Source organism: Thermobia domestica, chromosome 4, assembly GCF_964235325.1.
Source record: "Thermobia domestica chromosome 4, izTheDome1.hap1.1, whole genome shotgun sequence".
In the NCBI taxonomy this organism is placed as follows: Eukaryota; Metazoa; Arthropoda; class Insecta; order Zygentoma; family Lepismatidae; genus Thermobia; species Thermobia domestica.
In genome coordinates this window covers 245,758,402-245,778,968 of record NC_137457.1, presented here as the reverse complement: position 1 = coordinate 245,778,968, position 20,567 = coordinate 245,758,402, and the positions used below count along the sequence as shown (strand labels likewise).

The 20,567-nt window shown below is 34.5% G+C and overlaps 1 protein-coding gene across 1 annotated transcript in view; it reads left to right on the top strand.

Annotated features, from left to right (window-relative positions):
- Positions 1–20,567, top strand: part of LOC145683954 (uncharacterized) — a 434,748-nt gene that overhangs the window by 376,873 nt on the left and 37,308 nt on the right. Inside the window, exon 3 of the mRNA XM_081755670.1 lies at positions 7,424–7,500. The gene's annotated coding sequence lies outside the window, so the exon portion shown is untranslated. The remainder of the gene's footprint in view (positions 1–7,423; positions 7,501–20,567) is intronic.

Genomic DNA, 20,567 nt, shown 5'->3' with positions numbered 1-20,567 from the left:
GTGGGAGCACGGTGGCTCTACGATAGAGACCTTACCTCTGGTTCGATCTTCTGCCAAGTAAGTTTGTGGTGGACAACATCGTATTTGTGAGTTTTTCTCGGAGTACTCCGACATTCTTATTCCACCAAATCTTCCATCATCATTCACTTGTCTTAATCATCCATCTCTCTTAGCCTAAAGGGCATAATTTGTGAAACATTAAACTGAAAGATTTCATTTCATTTCATTTTGGTAGGCACCAAAAAGGATCACGTGCTTAAAGTTTGAATTTCATCCGGTAAATGTCAATCACGGCCACCTAACCACACAATGTGTAACGTTTACTACTTTCCTTACTACTTAAGTAGAAAATGCTATATAGCTAGCAACCGTTAAATTAACCGTTACCAGCGTAGACGTTAATGGGTTGATTCCATTACTAAACTCGGTCGAGATAATTGCTCTGGTTGTCTGCTGGACGAAACAGAATTAAGAAATTCGTTTTCATACAAGAGTGACGTGTGGAGTAACGTACGTACGTACTAACCTTACAATCTTAATAAAGCCCAAAAAACATGATCCTAAAAATAGAAACAACCGTACCTATTATGGGAAGAAAAAGAAGAATACAATAAACATATGATTTTCTTAATCTAGGATATCACATTTTTCCTTATCATGGGAAGAAAAAGAACAATATAATAAATATATGTTTTTTAAACTAAGATATCACATTTTTCCTTATCATGGGAAGAAAAAGAACAATATAATAAATATATGTTTTTTAATCTAAGATATCACATTTTTCCTTATCATAGGAAGAAAAAGAACAATATAATAAACATATATGTTTTTTACATCTAAGATGTCACATTTTTCCTTATCATGGGAAGAAAAAGAACAATATAATAAATATATGTTTTTTAATCTAAGGTATCACATTTTTCCTTATCATGGGAAGAAAAAGAACAATATAATAAATATATGTTTTTAAATCTAAGATCACATTTTTCCTTATCATTTGAAGAAAAAGAACAATATAATAAATATATGTTTTTTAATCTAAGATATCACATTTTTCCTTATCATGGGAAGAAAAAGAACAATATAATAAATGTATGTTTTTAAATCTAAGATCACATTTTCCCTTATCATAGGAAGACAAAGAACAATACAATAAACATGTATGTTTTTTTTTAAAAAAAAAAACTAAGATATAATATTTTTCCTACCCTGCAAACGAAATTGTGTCCATGTTTATATTTCAATTTCCTTAAAAGGTTCCTTTGTATTCTTCTCCAGCGTGACTTTTTATCACTTTTCTTGATTCCATCTCTTGTTATTGTCCCTCACAGTTTGTCCAACACTTTAAACGCTTGGCAAAACTTCTCACTCACAACACAAAGAAAGAATGAAAGGAAGAAGGAATAAAGTGTGGAACGAAATATAACAATAGATTGTCTAGGGGAGGGGGGGAGGGAGAAGAAATGTTTGAAATGTCAAAGAATAGCTTTTCATTTAAAATCTTGGTCACGTAAAACAACCACAGTCAAATTTCAGACACATTCTCCAGGGTACAGTGTTGAAGGAACGCGTGAAAGTGTGAGAAAACTATCTTCTTTTATTCTTTGCACACGAAATATTTCTTATGTCTCGACGGTGTCTCTTTCCTTCTGTTTGGACTTCTGTTTCGCCTACAGCTCTGTCGATAATTTATATCACTACCTGTATCTCCTGCTAAGTGTTAGGTGAAACCAGAATTTCTATTTGATCTATGGGTCATTCCATGTCAAATCACATAATTTTAAAACATGACCGTGCTTCAATCTCTCAGATTCTCTTCAAAATTTTTTCATACATTAATACCAATGAAATTATACTAAATTATTTTTTTTTCGATTTTTTGGATGAGAAATGAGCCGGGGAGAATTTTTTTTGAAAAATGTGAATTTTACTTCAATTTCACTTTCCGGCACTCAACATCATGGAATTAAAAGTACCATAACGTCCTTACTTTTAAATTTATTGGGGTTATCCAGGTATCAAATGAAAGCTTAATTTTTGCTCTTTCAGTAGATTCTAAGTAACCTTGCAAAAAGTTACACTGTCACACATTAGTGGGCATATAAACAAATTTTTAGGTTTTTCTACAAATTATAAAGTTACTCGAAAGTTACAACTATGAAACTTTTGAAACTTTTTGTATATACATTCACCTTAACACATACATGGTATTGTTAAAAAATAAAGAGGGTGCTTTTTGTGTTTTTGTAATTATTATTTTTTATGTACGGAAATATACAGATTTAAGCTTTGTTACAAATTGTGTCATTGGTCGTAAGTTACAACAATGAAACTTTTGAAACTTTTTAAATAGAATCAACATATACATGATATGGTTAAAAAATAAAAAGGATGCTTTGGATATTTTTGTAATTATTATTTTTTCGTATTTTACATGTATGGCAATATACGGTTTTAAGTTTTGTTACAAATTGCCATTAATCATAAGTTACAACTATGACACTCTTGAAGCTTCTTTTTATAGAATCATTTTATCATACATGATTGTTTAAAAAATAAAAAGGATGCTTTTGGTTTTTTTTGCAATTATTATTATTATTATTATTATTATTATTATTATTATTATTATTATTATTATTATTATTATTATTAGTGGTGGTGGTGGTGGTTTAAATGTACAGAAATATACAGATCTACAGTTGATAATAGATTATGCCTTTCCTGTGAAGTAGTGATGGCCAATTCCGAAATTTTTACTTTCTGGATTCCGGAAAGTAAAATTGGAAAAATTTTGGAATTGGAAAAATTTCTGAATTCGGAAAATTCCGATTTCGGAAAAATCTGGAATTCGGAAAAATTCCGGAGAGTGAAATTTCCGATTTCGGAAAATTTTGGCCATTCCTACTCTGCAATGATAACTGTCACACTTTAAAACTTTTTCAAATAATCATCTTAGTAAATATTAGGTATGCTTAAAAATAGAACTTGAGTAATGTGTAGTTCTAATATTACCTTTCTTCCCGTTTTACCATCGCTTACAACTATCAAACTTTTGTAACTTTTTATAGGATTAGTTTTCATTTACTAGATATGATTAAATAATGAAAAGGGATACCTTTTTTGTAATAATCTTGCGGTTTTGTGAATGGAAAATATAGGCCTAGCAATGCAAGGCTTGAATGATTATTACAAACTCTATCAACAGAAATAAGGAATAATAGACTAATGTACATAGATGAAAACAATGAACATACATGCCGGTAATACTTCTTAGAATTACATAGATTTACATACAAAATGATGTGTCCTATGTTTCACAGCTTACTCTTTTCATTGATTATATCATGTCTTCTTTTAATTTTGCTTTCAGTTGTGTAAGTCCGGGCTGATTGGCTTGTAAACGATGAAACAGGAACTTCTCAGATTATATTTTCAAAAGGCATCCAACAAAAGTCTTCATTTTCTGACCAGTAGAATATAGAAGGCCCAGAGCGATTCATGAATTGCACTCTGACGTTCAAAAATAAGAATTACAAAAGTACCAAAAGCACACTTTTTAATTTTTTTTAACCATATCATGTATGTGCTAAAATGATCCTATAAAAAAGGTTTCAAGAGTTTCAAAGTTGTAATTTACGAGCAATGACACAATTTGTAACAAAACAAAACTCTGTGTTTCCGTACATGTAAAATACCAAATAATAATAATAATAATAATAATACCAAAAGCACTCTTTTTATTTGTTAACCATATCATGTGTATGCTAAGATGATTCTATTTAATAACGTTTCAAAAGTTTCATAGTTGTAACTTACGAGCAATGACACAATTTGTAACAAAACTTAAAACTATATTTCCGTACATAAAAAATAATAATTGCAAAAATACAAAAAAACACTGTTTATTTTTTAACAATACCATGTACGTGTTAAGGTGAATGTACAAAAAAGTTTCAAAAGTTTCATAGAACTTTGTAACTTTTGAGCAACGGCACAATTTGTAAAGGACCTAAAATTTGTTTGTATGCCCATGAATGTTTGAGAGTTTAACTTTTTGCAAGGTTACTTAGGATCTACTGAAAGAGCAAAAATTAAGCCTTCATTTGACACCTGGATGACCCCAATAAATTCAAAAATAAGGAAGTTATAGTAAATTAGTTCCATGATGTTGAGTGCCAAAAAGTGAAATATAAGCAAAATTTACAGTTTTAAAAAAAATCTCCCCGGCCCATTTCTCATCCAAAAAATCGGAAAAAAAATTAATTTAGCATAATTTCATTGGTATTTACGTATGAAAATTTTTTGAAGAGAATCTGAAACATTGAAGCACAGTGCTCAAGATGATTTGACATGGAATGACCCCTATTCATTTTACGCCTAATATTCCAGAACAAGTATATACTATTCAATGTTCTTTGATATATTCATTTTGAATATTTTCTATTATCAATGGAGCAATGAAAACTCAATTAATAGCGTTCTTCTTCGACCTTTTTCTGACCGAAATTATTCTCTTTTACTGTCCATTTTACTAAGTATTTCCACATTCACGTCTTAAAATTCAGCGTGTTTTAAGAAATTGTAATAGATACAATATTTTAATATTACTATGAAGACCGATGCTCATTTTCTATGATGGAAAATGAAATGAAATGAAATTTTTGAGTCTGACGTCCCACGGCTATGCCGGCTAGGTTAAAAAAGACGGTGATGATGAGAAATGAATGAAATGGTGGAATGAAGAAAGTGGGAGAACCCCGAGGAAACCCACGTAGACGGTGTTTATCCACTACAAAATACACATGGCACGAGTTGAGACCAAACAAGTTTTCTGTTATGAATAGAGGGCATTGCCCACCCCTGAAATTCCAAAAGTGTCAATTCCTTCGAACTATATGTTAGAAAATTACATTTGCATACTCAATACGCTGTGGTATTTATTAAACTTATTAAATTGGACAATACGTATTGATTAGTATAGTATATTTTTTACTGTGGTTGATAAAGTTGTACAGTGTGCATAAATTATTGTTGTTTTACGCAGTATCGTACATAAAGGAAGTTCCGAAGTTTAACTTCCTTGAGCAAGATATTATGGGAAAATAAACATTCACTATATTAAGATCCATGCACTAAAATCAGTATGTTCTGAAATAATATGACATTGAATGATTTAACCTCTCCTTCTTGATGAAACTCTGCCTACGTCACTGGTTTTATATGAAATAATATGAGCATGTGCATCACGGTATGTATGTATTCCCGACTGCACTTGTATATTGCTTTCTCTTGGAAAAGATCCTGCGGCCGTCGCTGGAATACACATGAGTTGAGGATGTCTCGTCTCGAAAATGTATCGTGAGCGTGGCGTTTTATCTTAGAACTACTATCCATTTCAATTGAAGACCTCTATCTTGTATGGAATCTAGTCATTAAAATTCTAACACTTTTCGTCCCATGTGCTATCCCTGTTTACATGTTACGAATCTATCTCATACTTTTCTTCTGAAAAATAGAAAACATTATTTGTCTCCAAATATTATAATAATTATTGTAGTATATACTTTAATTTCTTTTTAATTTCCGTGGATTTTTGTATTTTTCTAAAATATTTTCTTTTGTTTCCATGGGATATTTACATTGTCCCATGCATTACAATGCAGCTTTGTATACGATTATTTTCTTCTAGCGGAAATGTTAATAAATATTGATTTTTTTAAAAAAAGTAGAAGTTTGTTTTGTTACTTTTCTTCTTTTTATTTTGTGTTTTATTGGCTAATATCGATAATTGTTTTGCTCTCTACTTCACTGGGATCTGTGTACCTAAATTCTGTTTCAGTTTGTGCTGTGCGTTTGTCATCTGTAAACTAAAGATAGAAGTTGGGAGAAAGTACAGATGTTTCAAAATGATTTAAACAATTTCAACTCCGTGTATATTTTTAATTATTGTGTAAATTATTTAAAACATTAACATAAAAACTATAACGTACAAGTTTTAGTGGTAAAAATTGTATTACAGTAATTCACAAGTGTCCAATGTGAATCATCTTTGTTACCCTGTATATATCAGTGTGATAATCCAGTTTCTCCCAGATAATGGTGATTCTTTACGAAATTTTGTACGAAACTTACGTTGGACACTTACAACAAACCGACTAATGTGAAAATATAAGACGCATAGTTCTTAACTCACTCCATAGGCAGCCATCTTGCAACTTGCCACTCTCCTACATGGAAGAATTTCAAACTACTCTGCAAATGCTGAATAGAATTCAAGGATATGTTCGAAAATATTTTAATAAAATTTTAATCATCGGTATAGTTTTAACGCTCATGGAACAATTCCTTATCGCTCATATCATTTTGAAACGTGTCGTATAAGAAAATATCCCTAGAATATTTATTTTTTCCTCTCCCAAAATATTAGGTAAAACAAGAATAGGCTAAACAGGAATTTCTGTTTCGCCGATGTCTATGATGAGATAGACATGGGATGGTAAATTGCCTACACTGCCGTAGGCGAAACAGAAATAGGCTAACTATGAATTAATCTTCTCGGTGAAATGAACGTAATTGAAGTCTACTATTTTCATTCATGTATTCTGTATCGAGTCACCATAATTTATCCGCAATTCCTGCGTCCATGAAATATGGCGCTACTAAACTCCTTGCCGAAACGAAAACCTCAATTACCTAGTTATTCCTTAAGACCCATATAAAGTTGTGCAGGATGTGTTTTCCAATAATTATTTCAGCCATTCATGTGTTTGAAGAGAAAATTTAAAGAATAGATATTTTAGATTTAAGATAAATTTAAATGGTATATTTATATTTCTAAATAATATTTACTTACAAGAAATCCTTAAGAATCGGAACAATTTAACGTTTTCTGTTTAGCAATTTAGTGCTGAAAACTAAAACAAAATAGTTTACCTTAAGCTTCAAAAGTTGTATCGTGCTCGTCATATAACATCGAATGTATTGAGTTGTATTACTCATTGCCCTAGTTCCGTAGTAATACAGCTTTCATTACTTGCATCGATGGATAGTTTTCAAACAAACATAAGGAAAGAATGCCTATAGCAGTTCAGTTTTGACAAAACATGGAGTTCTTCCTTAATCACACCTGCTCCAATATATTACACTTACTTTATGGCGTCATGAAAATAATTTTCATATTGTAATATGAGATTACAAAATTAGAACTTTCTTTTTACGGGACGTTTATGTTTTCCAGTATTAAGTTAATGAATAGCTTAAGTAGTTTATTTTATCCTGCATCAGCAATAGCCTAAAGTTTTTCATCACTATTCTGATGGGTTAATTAAAAATACATATGCCTTTATATTTAAATGTTTCTGTTTTATTACTTTATATTATAATGTAGTTTGTAAAATGCACGTTTATTGATCTTTTACAGGTAGCTGAGAACCGAGGCTGTGTCATTTGGTTTTTAAAGGAGAGAAGAGTTTTTACTCATCCATTTGTTAATAATTGGTAAGTTAAAAAGAAAAACAAGAAATAAATACACAAAAAATAAAAGTGATAGGATGTTAGGCATATTAATAAGTTTCTATTATCAGTAACAGGTTACTTACTGCAATTTTGAGATTTATCTATGAACTACAAACTCTCGCTAAATTAGGCGTCTTAAATAAGCTTTAAAAGTAGCATCATTTAGAATAACTTTATACAGGGTGAGCATAAAGGCTTGCCCTGATTACAAAAAATTATTAGAGAAGAACCGTTTGACATAATAATGTAAATACTGGTCAGTTACATAGGTTAGTATTACAAGTTGTTTTTTTTCTTAAGACCACTTACGTTAGACCACTTCAACGTGTGCAACTTTGGTAGCTCGGAGAATGTCTAAGCGGTATTCCAATTCCCGTCAGGTGTTTTGTAACATGTCTTGTGTCACAGTACCCACAACTGCTTGGATCCTAGCCTTCAGTTCCTCGACGTCAGCAACAGGTGTGGCCATACGAAGTCACAAACTTACGCTGAACACTGATGGGCGATTTGCTTTCGTGATACCACATCACACATTGCGCTTTCTTCTGCTTCGATGCCATTTCGCCAACTAAAGTGCTCGCGTCAAGTAACGTACTGCGTCACTCTTGGGTAGCACTAGTGCCATCTATTGGTCTTAAAAGAAAACTTGTAATACTAACCTATGTAACGGACCAGAATTTACATTATGAGCTCCTCCGTGGCTAAGCGGTTAGCGTACGCGCCTTTGGCGTGGGAGACCCGGGTTCGATTCCCGGCGGGAGCTCATGTGGTTCGGATTCGACGTTAATCAGTAGGTCCACGTCTCATATAGCCTCGCTGCTGAAAAGAGACGTTAAACTAAAATCAACTCAACAACTCAAGAATTTACATTATTCTGTCCAACGGTTATTCCGTAATAATTTTTTATAATCAGGGTAGGACTTTATGCTCACGGTGTATTTCTTTCTCTTCTAATTAATCTGCTGCAATAGTATTACCGTTTAACCAAAGAAAGTATTCAAAGAACAGATACACCAATTGATGATGCCGTTGAGCTGAACAAAATGTGCGAATGTGTTAATTTTCATGGGTAGTTGTACGAGATTACTGAGAAAAACAGAGTTCTATGATGTGAACCCCATTTCATAAATTCACTGTAACTTTATTATTAACATTTTGTCACTAAACATTGCAAATGTATTGAAAAACTCAAAGTTTTTTTTTTTTTTTACTGGCATATTACAATTTCTTTATATGTGCCCCCTACCAATTCTGCAAATATCACGTCAATAATCAAGTTTTCCCACACTCAGTACAGCATGTCCCCTATCAATCCGTTGGAAAGTACTCTTCACGCGAGTTCTCAGTTCTTTTAGGTTTGTTGGTAGAGGAGGCGTAAACACTGTACCTTTCAGATAACCACGCACAAAAAGAAACGCATAGGGTTAAGTCTGGAGAGCGTGGAGGCGAGACAGGAATTGTTAATCATCCCCACCATGACCATTTCTTCAGTCGCTGTAGGCCGACCACTTGATTTCCCCTTACAGAGGCATCCTGAAACTGTAAACTGTGCATACCATCGACAAATGGACTTGGCAATTGGTGGATCTTTGTTGAACTTCTCGTTCAGAAGTGTCGTTGGACTGTTAGTACAGACAGACGTAAATGAAACTCGAGCACAACAGAAACTTTCTCGGTGCCTGTCGCCGTCTTCAATAAATGCTCACTGCTGCGCTCTTGTGGCAGGAATCAGAAGTGAACCTGCAACACAAATTCAATTTTTGAGCTTTTCAATATGTCGGCAAAGTTTTAAGACAATATGTCCAATAATTAAGCTGCAGTGAATTTATGAAATGTAATCAATCATTTTTAATAACTCGGTGTATGTCACTCTTTGGTACTCCTGGAAAAAATGTTTATTTATTTACCTTTATACAATAATACGTAAGAAAGAAATATAATGTTAAATAGCAGATTGTGTCTATCGTTGTTAGTTTTGTTTCAACTTTGATAGATATACTCTCAACAGATATATACAAGCTATTTGGAGACAAGGTATAAGGGGGTATACGGCTTATATCTACCTAATATTTATATAGTTCGACAAGCTTTATAAACATTTTCATATTACGGTCCACCTTTGATCACATTCCCTTGCTAATGACCCTTATAAGTAATCAGCGGTTTCTAATAAGCTATTTTTTTTATTAGAATCACGCAGTAAGATTTAAGAAATTGTGTTATTTACTACTACACCTGTCCTTCCGTTACTTTACACAATAACTTTTGAATGGATACGAATTTTTTATTCGTATTTTTTGTAATAGATAGCTAGGACGATTATATCGGCTAAGCTTGTTAATGGATACATTCCGATAATAATCTAATGGATAACGGTGACTTACGTCTGTCCGTTACTCCTTATACATACCTCTTGAAGTAATGCGAATTCTTTAATTATGTTACCTTTAAATATAATAGAGTTGCATATTTCGCCATTAGATGGCAGTACACATCCTCCAGCGGTTGACATCTACCGGACGGAAATTGAAACTTATAGTGGGTGATTCTTTATATTGTCTACCAGAGTTGATTATTGCTGCCTATCGTTTACAGTTGCAGGAAATATATTCTCGTACAGCCTTATTATACAGGAATATGAGTAATAGTTTGACGATAAGCATGGGGAATTAAATTATATCTATCAAAATAAGAAATTCAAAAATAATATTTAAAAATATTTCTTCCGCAACTAGATCCTAATTACATTTTCTGTTTCTCGCATCCCTTTCAGACCACCAGGTTGAGAAAATCCCGATTCAGCACATATATTTACTTTAAACCAGGGATGAAATGGAAGTCATAAGGCTGGATGTATGCTATATTTCTGAAAATGCTCGAACGCAGGCGCGTACTTAGAAAGTTTTATTAGAAGGGGTCCAAAGTTCCTTGGACGATCCAATACTACAATTGTTGAGCAGAATCCATTCTTTTGCGGCGATCTGATGCTATAAGATGCTACATTTATGTTGTATTGAGCCAGTTTTATTTTACACTCGAAAACACGATAAGTAATTAAGTACTTCATCTATATTCTCAGAAAAAATGATAGAAATAAATTACTTTTATAAGAAAAAAAAAGAGTACAATTAGACCAAATCTTTATGCTACACTATTATTTCTCTGCTAAGCAAGAATAAATGCATTAAGAAAATGTACACATGTATGTCAAATTGCGAGGTTTCTTTTGAAGGGATGGTCCGGATCTGGTAGACCCTCCAAGTAGGTGCACCCCTGCTCGAGCGTATACCTACTAAAAACTCTAGTAATACATTACTGTTAATTGTAGTGATAGCCATATTTAGGCGTGAAAACTATCTTTCTGTTAATTAAGGGAATTGCAGACGGACCTCTCTTTTTATAATATTTTTAAATATACTTCCAAATGAAGTTTGTATGATACATTGTGTTTCTGTTATTATTTCTCGAATCGTCTTTCTCTTGTTGTCGATTTTGCATTCGTTATTCACTTGTTTTGCTTATGTCAGCGGAGAGTAATTACTAAAATCAGCTTTTCGTATTGCTGTCACATATATAACTTGGGTAATTACGTCATGCGTTCATGCAGAATGCGCTTCGTAGCTGCATGTTTACTAAACTATGTTTTATTTTATGATTGTGTCTGGATGGAGAGAGAGAAAGAGAGAGAGAGAGAGAGAGAGAGAGAGAGAGAGAGAAATGGGGAGACAGAGTTCTGACTTTTAGGCTGCAGTTTATTATTTCTCTCTTTGTATGTGTGTTTTCGAAGTTACTTTTTATTCACTGCCGCCCCTCTTCATTTTTTCGCCTGTATTTAAATTCGTAATTTACGCCTGTGTGCATCTGTTGTCAGACCAGCTCACCTTTATGCTGGATGCTTTCATTACTGCGTACAGCCACTATGCAAATGTGTTGTTGTTTTGGTGTATGATTTTTCTCCCACCCTCTCTCTTATTCTCTCTGTGTTTCGTGTGTTCTGCGGCATCCCCTTTTTGTACTAGCGGGTGGTGCGGTTCGCTCAGAGAGAGAGAGAGAGAGAGAGGGGGGGGGGTGATCATCAAAGTGCATACATATATATACACACACACACACAGGCGAGCGTGCAGAAAAAGTAGGGGACGAGCCAAAATGAATTGTTAGTATCTCTTGAGTCTATGTGATACGCAAAATGCCAACGATCCTATTTTTCCTTCATTTATTTCCAGCAAAAAAAAAAAAAAAAAAAAAAAAATTAAAAAATAGGAAGAAGAAGACCTATTCATAGATTTTTTAAAAAAGGTTATACATATACTACTGAATGTAGTACAAAAGAATATTATTGGACATTCCTACGTAGTTCCAACACTCTGGGAGGGTTAAGGCTTAAAAGTCAGCCTCTTTGATGTTTTTTTTTTCCTTCGGATTCCTAAATTAGTTCGTCATTTGTAGTACCCCCTCTCTCCCCTACATGAACAATTGTATTTTTTTTTTGTTTCATATCTGTCTCATTAGCTTTTTCTCTATGATGTCTCCAACCTCATTTGTTTCTGCCACTCTTTTTCCTTTTCCTTACCATGAATTTATCTGCAAGTATTAGCATACTGCATGTTTGTCACTTTCTGCTGCTAGGAGCGAACACACACACACACACACGAACACGCACACACACATACACACCTATATATATATATATATATATATATATATATATATATATATATATATATATATATATATATATATATACTAGCAGCGTTCACCCCGCTTCGCTGCGGTCACCCCGGAACGCAATAAACTTTGTTACTTAGATAATTTTTACTTTTTCGCTTTCAAATTGCATCGCCTGTCATTTATGTTAACCCGCCGAGTCACGTGCTCATGCGGGTTGCATATACATACGTTTATTTTTACCTATGATGAACTATGGAGACTTGAATGGTCCATTATCTCAAGACACTGGTAATTAAAAATTAAAGTGATATGATAAAAACCATCTAGGGTCCAAATCCTAACAACCCCCCAAAAATGAAAGAAATCGGTTCAGCCGTATTAGCGTGATGAGTTCACAAAGGATTTGTACGTTCTCTTTTATATATATAGATATATATTCTATTCCATTTTTCCAAAGCTTCATATGTATGCATTTCGTTTAATTTTTTAGATAATATACGCTTGTATTCCTTTTGACTTTGAATGGTATTGCTTCACTAGTAACGAGTCATCTGTTTCCTTGTAGGCATACATAATTCTCAATTGTTTCGAGTAATGCAGAAGAAATGGTAAATGAATTTGCATTCTTTTGCTCACTAATACAGTTCTGCAATTTACATGATGATGATAGCATCACCATATGTATGGGTGTAATGGCTTTGAGATGAAAGAAATGCAAAACTGTTTAAAGTTTCACAAAGAAATGCTGAAACATATATAGATATTGATAACCAAGTCTGCATATTTATCAGCATTCAACGATGAACAACGCCCAAAGATGGGACATTTACGAATTTATAGAACTTACTGAGGTAAACAAAATAATATGCATGAGTGTATAAACTTATGCTCCGTTTTCGAGAAAATGCAGTAAAAACAATTCATTTGTAAGTATACAAAGTACGAGGTGTGTTCGAAAACAAACTGAACTTTTGAAGTAGCGTGCCAATCGGCAGAGGAAGCGCGTTGCGGCTGCTGAGCGCACCTAGCGGCAGGTTTAGACAACAAATTACCATTAACCGTGTTTTGTTATGACCATTACTTTGCGAGCTACAGCCGCTGAAGTGGGCAAGTGTATAATTTGTTCCTCGAATTATTGACATAGTGCCAATAATGGAACATAGGAACATAGTGAAAGACCCTGAGGAACAACGTGTGTGAGTGAAATTTTCCTACAAACTTGGTAAAAATTTTAATCAAGCATATGGGAAAGACTATATGAGTCGATCACAGTACAATGAGTGGTTTAAACGTTTTGAAAAGGCCAGAATGTTCGTCGGTGATGATCCCAGGACTGGACAACCTTCCACATCAAGAAATGATCATCATGTCGAGAGAGTTCGTGATGTGATTTATGAAAATTGTCGTTTAACTGTTGAGGAAGTTACTAACGAAATGAGCATCAGCATAAGAATATGCCATGAAACTTGGATTGAAAACGTTCAGATGCGTCGTGTCAGTGCAAAGTTCGTACCGCGTTTGTTGATAGACGATCCAAAACAGAACTGTATTGAAGTTAGTCAGGAACTGCTTGCCTCTACAAATGGCAACGAAAATTTCCTTAAGACTTCTTTTTTTTCTGTTTTCTAAACTTAAAACCCCTTTGAAAGTACGTTGTTTACAAACCATAGAGGAGATTCAGGACTATGTGGCCTACGCGTCACCCCAGAAAGCGCGTTCCAGGAAGCTGTCCTAAAATGGAAGAAACGTCGAGTTGCCAGTAGAAGGGAGAGTGTTTAAAATGTTTTACAATGAGCAATAAAGATATTATAGCAAAAATTCGGTTTCTCTCTGAACACATCTCGTATACAGTATGAAAATAATACAAAATTACTAAAAGTGGGACTGATATTAAAATACATTCTGTTTACGCTCTTCATTATAACGCTTGAAAAATGATACTGTAATGAGATATAGCAGAAAAGTACTCTTAAATTTCAAATTTTGTTCAATTAAAATACTAGCTGAACCTGCGCTGTCTACTTAGCGCATCGTTCTGTTATGACCATGAATCTCTTCCCACTGTGCATGTTTCCTTACACAAGTAAAAGATAGGAGACTCACAAAGGAAGTGAATTCCTATCTATAGATGTTGGAGTGAGTTTGTGTCAAATTTCTAGAATTAACACGATATCAAGTGGAAATATTTTTTCTAATAAATTCATATCCGTCAGAGTACACCTCATTGCGTCTCTTCAGGCCTTGAAGTTGCCAGCATGCAATAGAGTTTGCCATTCGGATATAAGCAAAGCGCCTGCAATGTCCGTCAATCCGCCATACGTAACTTCTCTACTGTTTGCCTAACACCGTAGTTTCAACCTGCAACAATGTTAATCTTATGGGCTCCAAACGACCCCTAAAATGTTCAATAGAACAATAACGATACAATTTTTGAAATTTTGGATGAGAAGTGGACAATCTGCACAAAATATGGAATCTACTAGTAAAAACGGCAAGTTTCTAGCACTTACAATTTTCGAGATCTCGTAGTCGAAAGGATAGCGGACAAACATACAAACCTAGCATTTTAATAGGGGCCACGAAAAGTTTAGGGTGGGCCAGACCCCCTAGCCCCCCTCTCTGGTTGCAGGCCTGCATGAAGTTAAAACAAACTAAAATCAAAGTATGTATAATACATATAAACAAAAACAGTGAGCAGTAAGGAGAGCAATTTTTAAATTATTGCAGCAAAGTAAGCATTACATATGAGACTGTTTTCTGCTTGTATGGACGCGCTAGCCACTAAAAATACTTGTTTGTTGCTTCAGTGGAACTTTCTTGAACGTTTTGTGACTATCGAACTAGACAGAAACGGAAATATCATTGACAGTTAGAGATCTATACTCTTCAGAAGGACCGAAAGCTCCGACGAATTACGCCTCTTGATCCAAAGGCCCAAGACCATTCGGGTATTTCCAGCGGCAACCATGAGACCAGCCGAGAGGGTGATGATGTAATACAAAATTACGCTTGATTTCATTTATGTACATTATAGTACATATTTTTTCATTTAAATATATTTAAATTTGTATTATTTTAAAATACCTATCTGTATTTGATTGTAGTGGATATCACTATGCGCTTTTAATTACAAGTTTCGGCAATCAGATGCTAAGAGTGAAAAAAGAAGATCGTGAAGTACTAAACTTACATTCTGCAGGCAAGCACCCTCATTCAACAAAATTCCAATACGGTAACAATTGCTCCAGAGACAAAAATTGAGAATTCCGGAAAGCCACTCTCTGAGTTTCACTAATTATGCATAATTTGGAGTAATTACTTTAGATGTCTTGCCAGAGAACTTGTAACCGCAAAATGGATTAGAGAATTCTAATTTCTCTTTGTTTCTCTTCTGCTTGGTTTTGCTCCGACATTCCTCCTCAGTTCTTCTTATCACTAACCAATAACTGTAAAATTTAGAGGATAATACTATATATATATATATATATATATATATATATATATATATATATATATATATATATATATATATATATATATATATATATATATATATATATATATATATATCTTTTTCCATTTGTTCTTTTATGATCACGCTTATATTCATTTCATCATTTAGGAACTATACTCTTTAGCAGTTTTTATAGAACAAAAATCATTTTAAAAAATTGAAGTATTGATCGTTGGTTTTGGTTCATTATACAGAGTGGTTCAAATACACAAAGGACTGAAGATAAAAGGATGAAAGAAAGGAACAGACAGGAAGATTTCAGGTGGAGCGTTCTGTTTACCCCCACACGGATCTATCTATCATTGGGACATATGAGCCCATCCGAAAATTTAAAATAAAGTATTCCATCTGATATATCATTGAGAATGCCTAGTAAGTAAGTCCGAGGGGTAGTGTGCCAAACGGACTATTTCACATGGAGGCTTAATGGTAATGACGGTAAGTGCTCAACAACGTTTGATACGTAAACTGTTAATGTATGAGTTCGAACTCCGCACATAACACAGCTGCAGCAAAACAAAACATTTGTCATCCGTAAGAGGAAGGTGCAGTGAACTACAACATAGCAACTTGTTAGTTCCAGAAATGTCGTACAGGTTGTAAAAATGTCAAAGATCGGCTAAGGTCCGACCGCAGCGGATTCGGAGATCATACGATACGCCATCGAGGAAAATCCATCCACCAGTAAACGATGGTTGTTAAACAAACTCGGCGTGTCCTAGTCCACTGTAGTGCGTCACTTTCATGAACGCCTGAGTTGTGGAAACCGTTAGGAGCTGTCGCATTTTGCCCCATGAGTTGACTCCAGCTCAGATCTAGAGAAAAGTGCATTGCGCCAGCAACTACTGCATAATTCGCGTGATATGCATTTCCTGAAAAAACTTGTCACATGCGACAAAAATTGGGTGTTTTTTTCGAAAATGTGCAAAAATAGAGGTTGAGCAAGGGCCAAGCTTCAGAACCAGTCTCCAAACAGCGGAGTTTTGAGCATAAAATGTATGTGTGGTGGAACTATACGGACAATTCACTTTAAGTTCATTCCTAACCGTTCTATCATCAATATTGACCTTTATTCCGAGCATTTGTAGCGGTTGCATGTTGCACTGGGCTAAACAATACTCCATTGGTGAACCGAAAATGCGCCCTGCTGCGACAGAATAACCCAAGAGCATACTCGACTCCCAAATTTCATATAAAAAAACATCGTGAACTTAAAGACATCGAACTGATCCCATACTTGGCATATATTCCTGACGCCTCCTCTTCAGATACTACCTGTTTTGGTCTTTGGCATACTTCCTGAATCACAATGCTTCACCAATCAACGTGAATGAAAACAGCACTACCATTCAGGACAAAACGTGGCATCGATGTAGAATTGAGAAATTGGAAGAAAGATGACTGCAACCACTCTAATACGAGAAACTATACTTTGAACGTTAACCTGTTTTGTGATTGTTTTGCAATAATGCAGGTATTTTGTGTACCAGAATATTGCAAGATTTGTGACTCATCCTTCTACTAACCCTTCTGTATTGCCAATTGCTGTAGTCGTTCTCCAAGTGTGTGACTGAACTGCTGTTGAATGCTATAGGATTCTCACAAGTATGTGATTACACTGCTGTCGATTGCTATATTAGTTCTTACAAGTATGTGCCTGAATTGCTTGCTGTCGACTGCTACATCTGTTCTCTTAAATACGTGATTGCATTGCTTAATGTCGACTACTATAGCAGTTTTTATCCGCATGTGACTGCATTGCTTCCTCTTGAGTGCTATAGCAATTGTAAGAAGTACATGACTATACTGTTGCCGATTGCTGTAGCTGAATTCCATGCCGTATTTCAATTAGTCTGCATTGTCCTTACCAAGTTTTCAATCTAGGTCATGAAGCCGATCAGTTGAGTTTTGGTATGTAATTCAACGATAGCAGTTTCAGCAGAAGTTTGATCACATACTTGTGAGAACTGCTAAAGCACTCAAGAGCGATGAAAGGGTTGATAGAACTACTGAAGTCATACGAAATATAACATTGTAATTTCAAATATTGGTGGATTATTATAGAGTTCTGGAAAAGGTGTGTTTAGAAACATCTTTCGGGGGCACACTGGCTCAGTTTTAGAGCGCTGGTTCGACCACTGCCAGGTAATTTTGTGGTGGACAACATTGTGTTTGGAGGGCGCGGTGGGTCAGTGGTAGAGCGTTCATCTCCGGTGCTTGGGGTCCCTGATTCGATCCCAGCTCGTGCCGTGTGGACTTTGTGGTGGACAAACACCTTGCTCGTGAGTTTTCTCAGGGTTCTCCCGTTTCCTCCCACTTTCTTCATTCCATCATTTCATTCATCTCTGATCACCACCGTCTCCTTTAGCCTAACCGGCATAAGCGTGGGTCGTAAAACTTAAAGATTTCATTTCATTTCATTTTCAACATCGTGTCTGTGAGTTTTCTTCATCCGTTTTCCTAAGTCTAAAGGGTACAAACGTGCGACGTTAAGCTGAAATATTTCATTTAATTTAATATCGAAACAGCTGGTAGCAATATTTGTTTTTCAGTATAAAAGATTATAAATAAAAGCACATGTTTAGATTTAATTCTACAAACATGAAACATTTTCTAAAGCACAACAGCACAACATGCTTTGCAGGAAATGCTTTCACAGGTAGTTGAATACGATTTCTTTTAGACAGTATAAAAGGCACCATTTTCTATAGAGAGCAATCCCTCTACATCGTAACACTTACTGTAATGTTGCAGTGATGCAGCTGTATTAAAGAAAAACCTGAACGAACCATTTTGTGTGGAAAGAGTGTTACCTCAAAATCCCTTCTAATAAAGGGAAAGAAAAGAAACAAGAAGGTTTTTAATGAACATCAGAAGCAGACTAAATGATCAAAGGAAGGAAGAGATGTTTGGGGAACCATATTTTTCCTACAGCTGAGGGTTGAGGGGAAGGAAGAAAGGGAAAGACGCTTCCTAGTTGTGGTTAGGATTTGCTTAATGAAGTGGTTGTATCTAAAATCCTGGTTTTCTTCCCTCTTTTCGGAAACTTCTCTAACATAATGAGCGAGTGTGTTGCTAGAAAGTACGTATACAGCAAGGAAAATAAAGGTAATAGCAGGTATCTGCAAGAAACGTCTAAAGCTACTGTAGGTAATGGACGGCAGTAACAAATATGAACTGTAGTTATACAAAGTGCATTATGAAATTGTATGTTGATGATCAGAACATTCACCAATAAATAAATAAATTGCTATTATGTGACTCTTAGATACCCATCCGTTATTCTTCCATATCATTTACTAACGGCTTCACAACAGCACATGTTGTATGTCTTACTGCATACTGTAAAATTTGTAGTAAAAAAAAAAAATACTTCAGGTTGTTGGAAACATACTACCTTTCTGTCGTTAAATTATGCAAAAACAGATGTTACTGTTATTAATACAGTAAAACCTTCTTCAACGAGCCCTTTATTAAATGGGAACTTGTGTTAAATGGAAAATTTCACAGTCTCATGAATTTACTGGCAAAAATCGTGTTAAATTCCCTTCATTGAGGGGAAACTGTATTACACAGAGAACGAAAATCAAAATAAGCTTCTTAACGGAAAATTTCAAGTTTCGGAGTGCAACATTTAGAATTCTTTTAGACATCCTATGAGAGGTTGGATATATTTTTTAAAAAAATAGACAGTGATGTGCAAACCGAAGCAGACATAATGGATCTACATGTTTAAATTGATAATTATATATATATATATATATATATATATATATATATATATATATAAAGAAACTCTGAAAGGAGAAGACGAAGTGAAAGAAGCAGAAAAAGTTGAGTTGAAAATTGGAAGTTGGCATTGAGTTGAAAGAAGAGTGTAGGCTAAAAACTTGCCAAGATTTGGTCAAAAGTTTAAAGAAACTGAAATATTTGCCTCATGTTGAAATGACACTGATATGCTTAGTGTGGTTTTTGTGTAAAGTTGAGCAGACAAGCATCGATACGTATAGAAAATTCTCCTTGACTATTGGAAAATTAAGTTAAAGCGTGTACAGTATTTTTTCTGTTCATTGTTAACTTTTGCGTGTATTAATTCGTAGTAGAAAGAAATTCTGAAAATTGACTAGATAAGTACAGCATCTTATTTTATTTTAGTATGTTTATTGTGTGAATGCATTTTTTTTGCATAGGTAACCTTCGTTAACAGGAAACCTATCTTTGACGGAAAATTTTGCGAGTCCCGTTTGATTCCTCTAAAGACAGGTTTTACTGTACATGTAACAAACGTATTTCGTATCACATTGTGAAACTTTGTCTTCAAATTACGAGATCCATACTATAGCCGGAAAAATCTTCCATTCTCTGTTTCAGTGGAGCAACAAATTCAAAGCTCTTCCCATAGATCTAGTGTCTAGTGTATGCGCCTTCGGTTCACGTGATTCAAGGTTCGATTCCCGGTGCAGGAATATTGAACTCATTACAGTGGTTTGAATTCCACCTTAAACTGAATATCCACGTCTCATACAGTCCCGGTGCTGGAATGGGGATATAAAGCTTCCAAGAATATGAACAACATGAGCAAATGTTTCGGGACAATTGCGGTTTAATGATAATAACCAATTTTTCTGGGTCATCTACGTTCCTGTTCAAAACTTCCTTTAGACAATGTGTGACCTGCACCATAAACATGGAGGCATGTTTCCCATATACATACACTTTAATTTACACAAATATTAGAGCACACTGGGAATATTAATAAATCAAATATTGCACACTACAATACTAAACGATATTAATAAATCAGAATAGATAAAATAATGAAGAATATCAGCTTTAAGAATGGACACATAATTTGGATTGGTTTAAA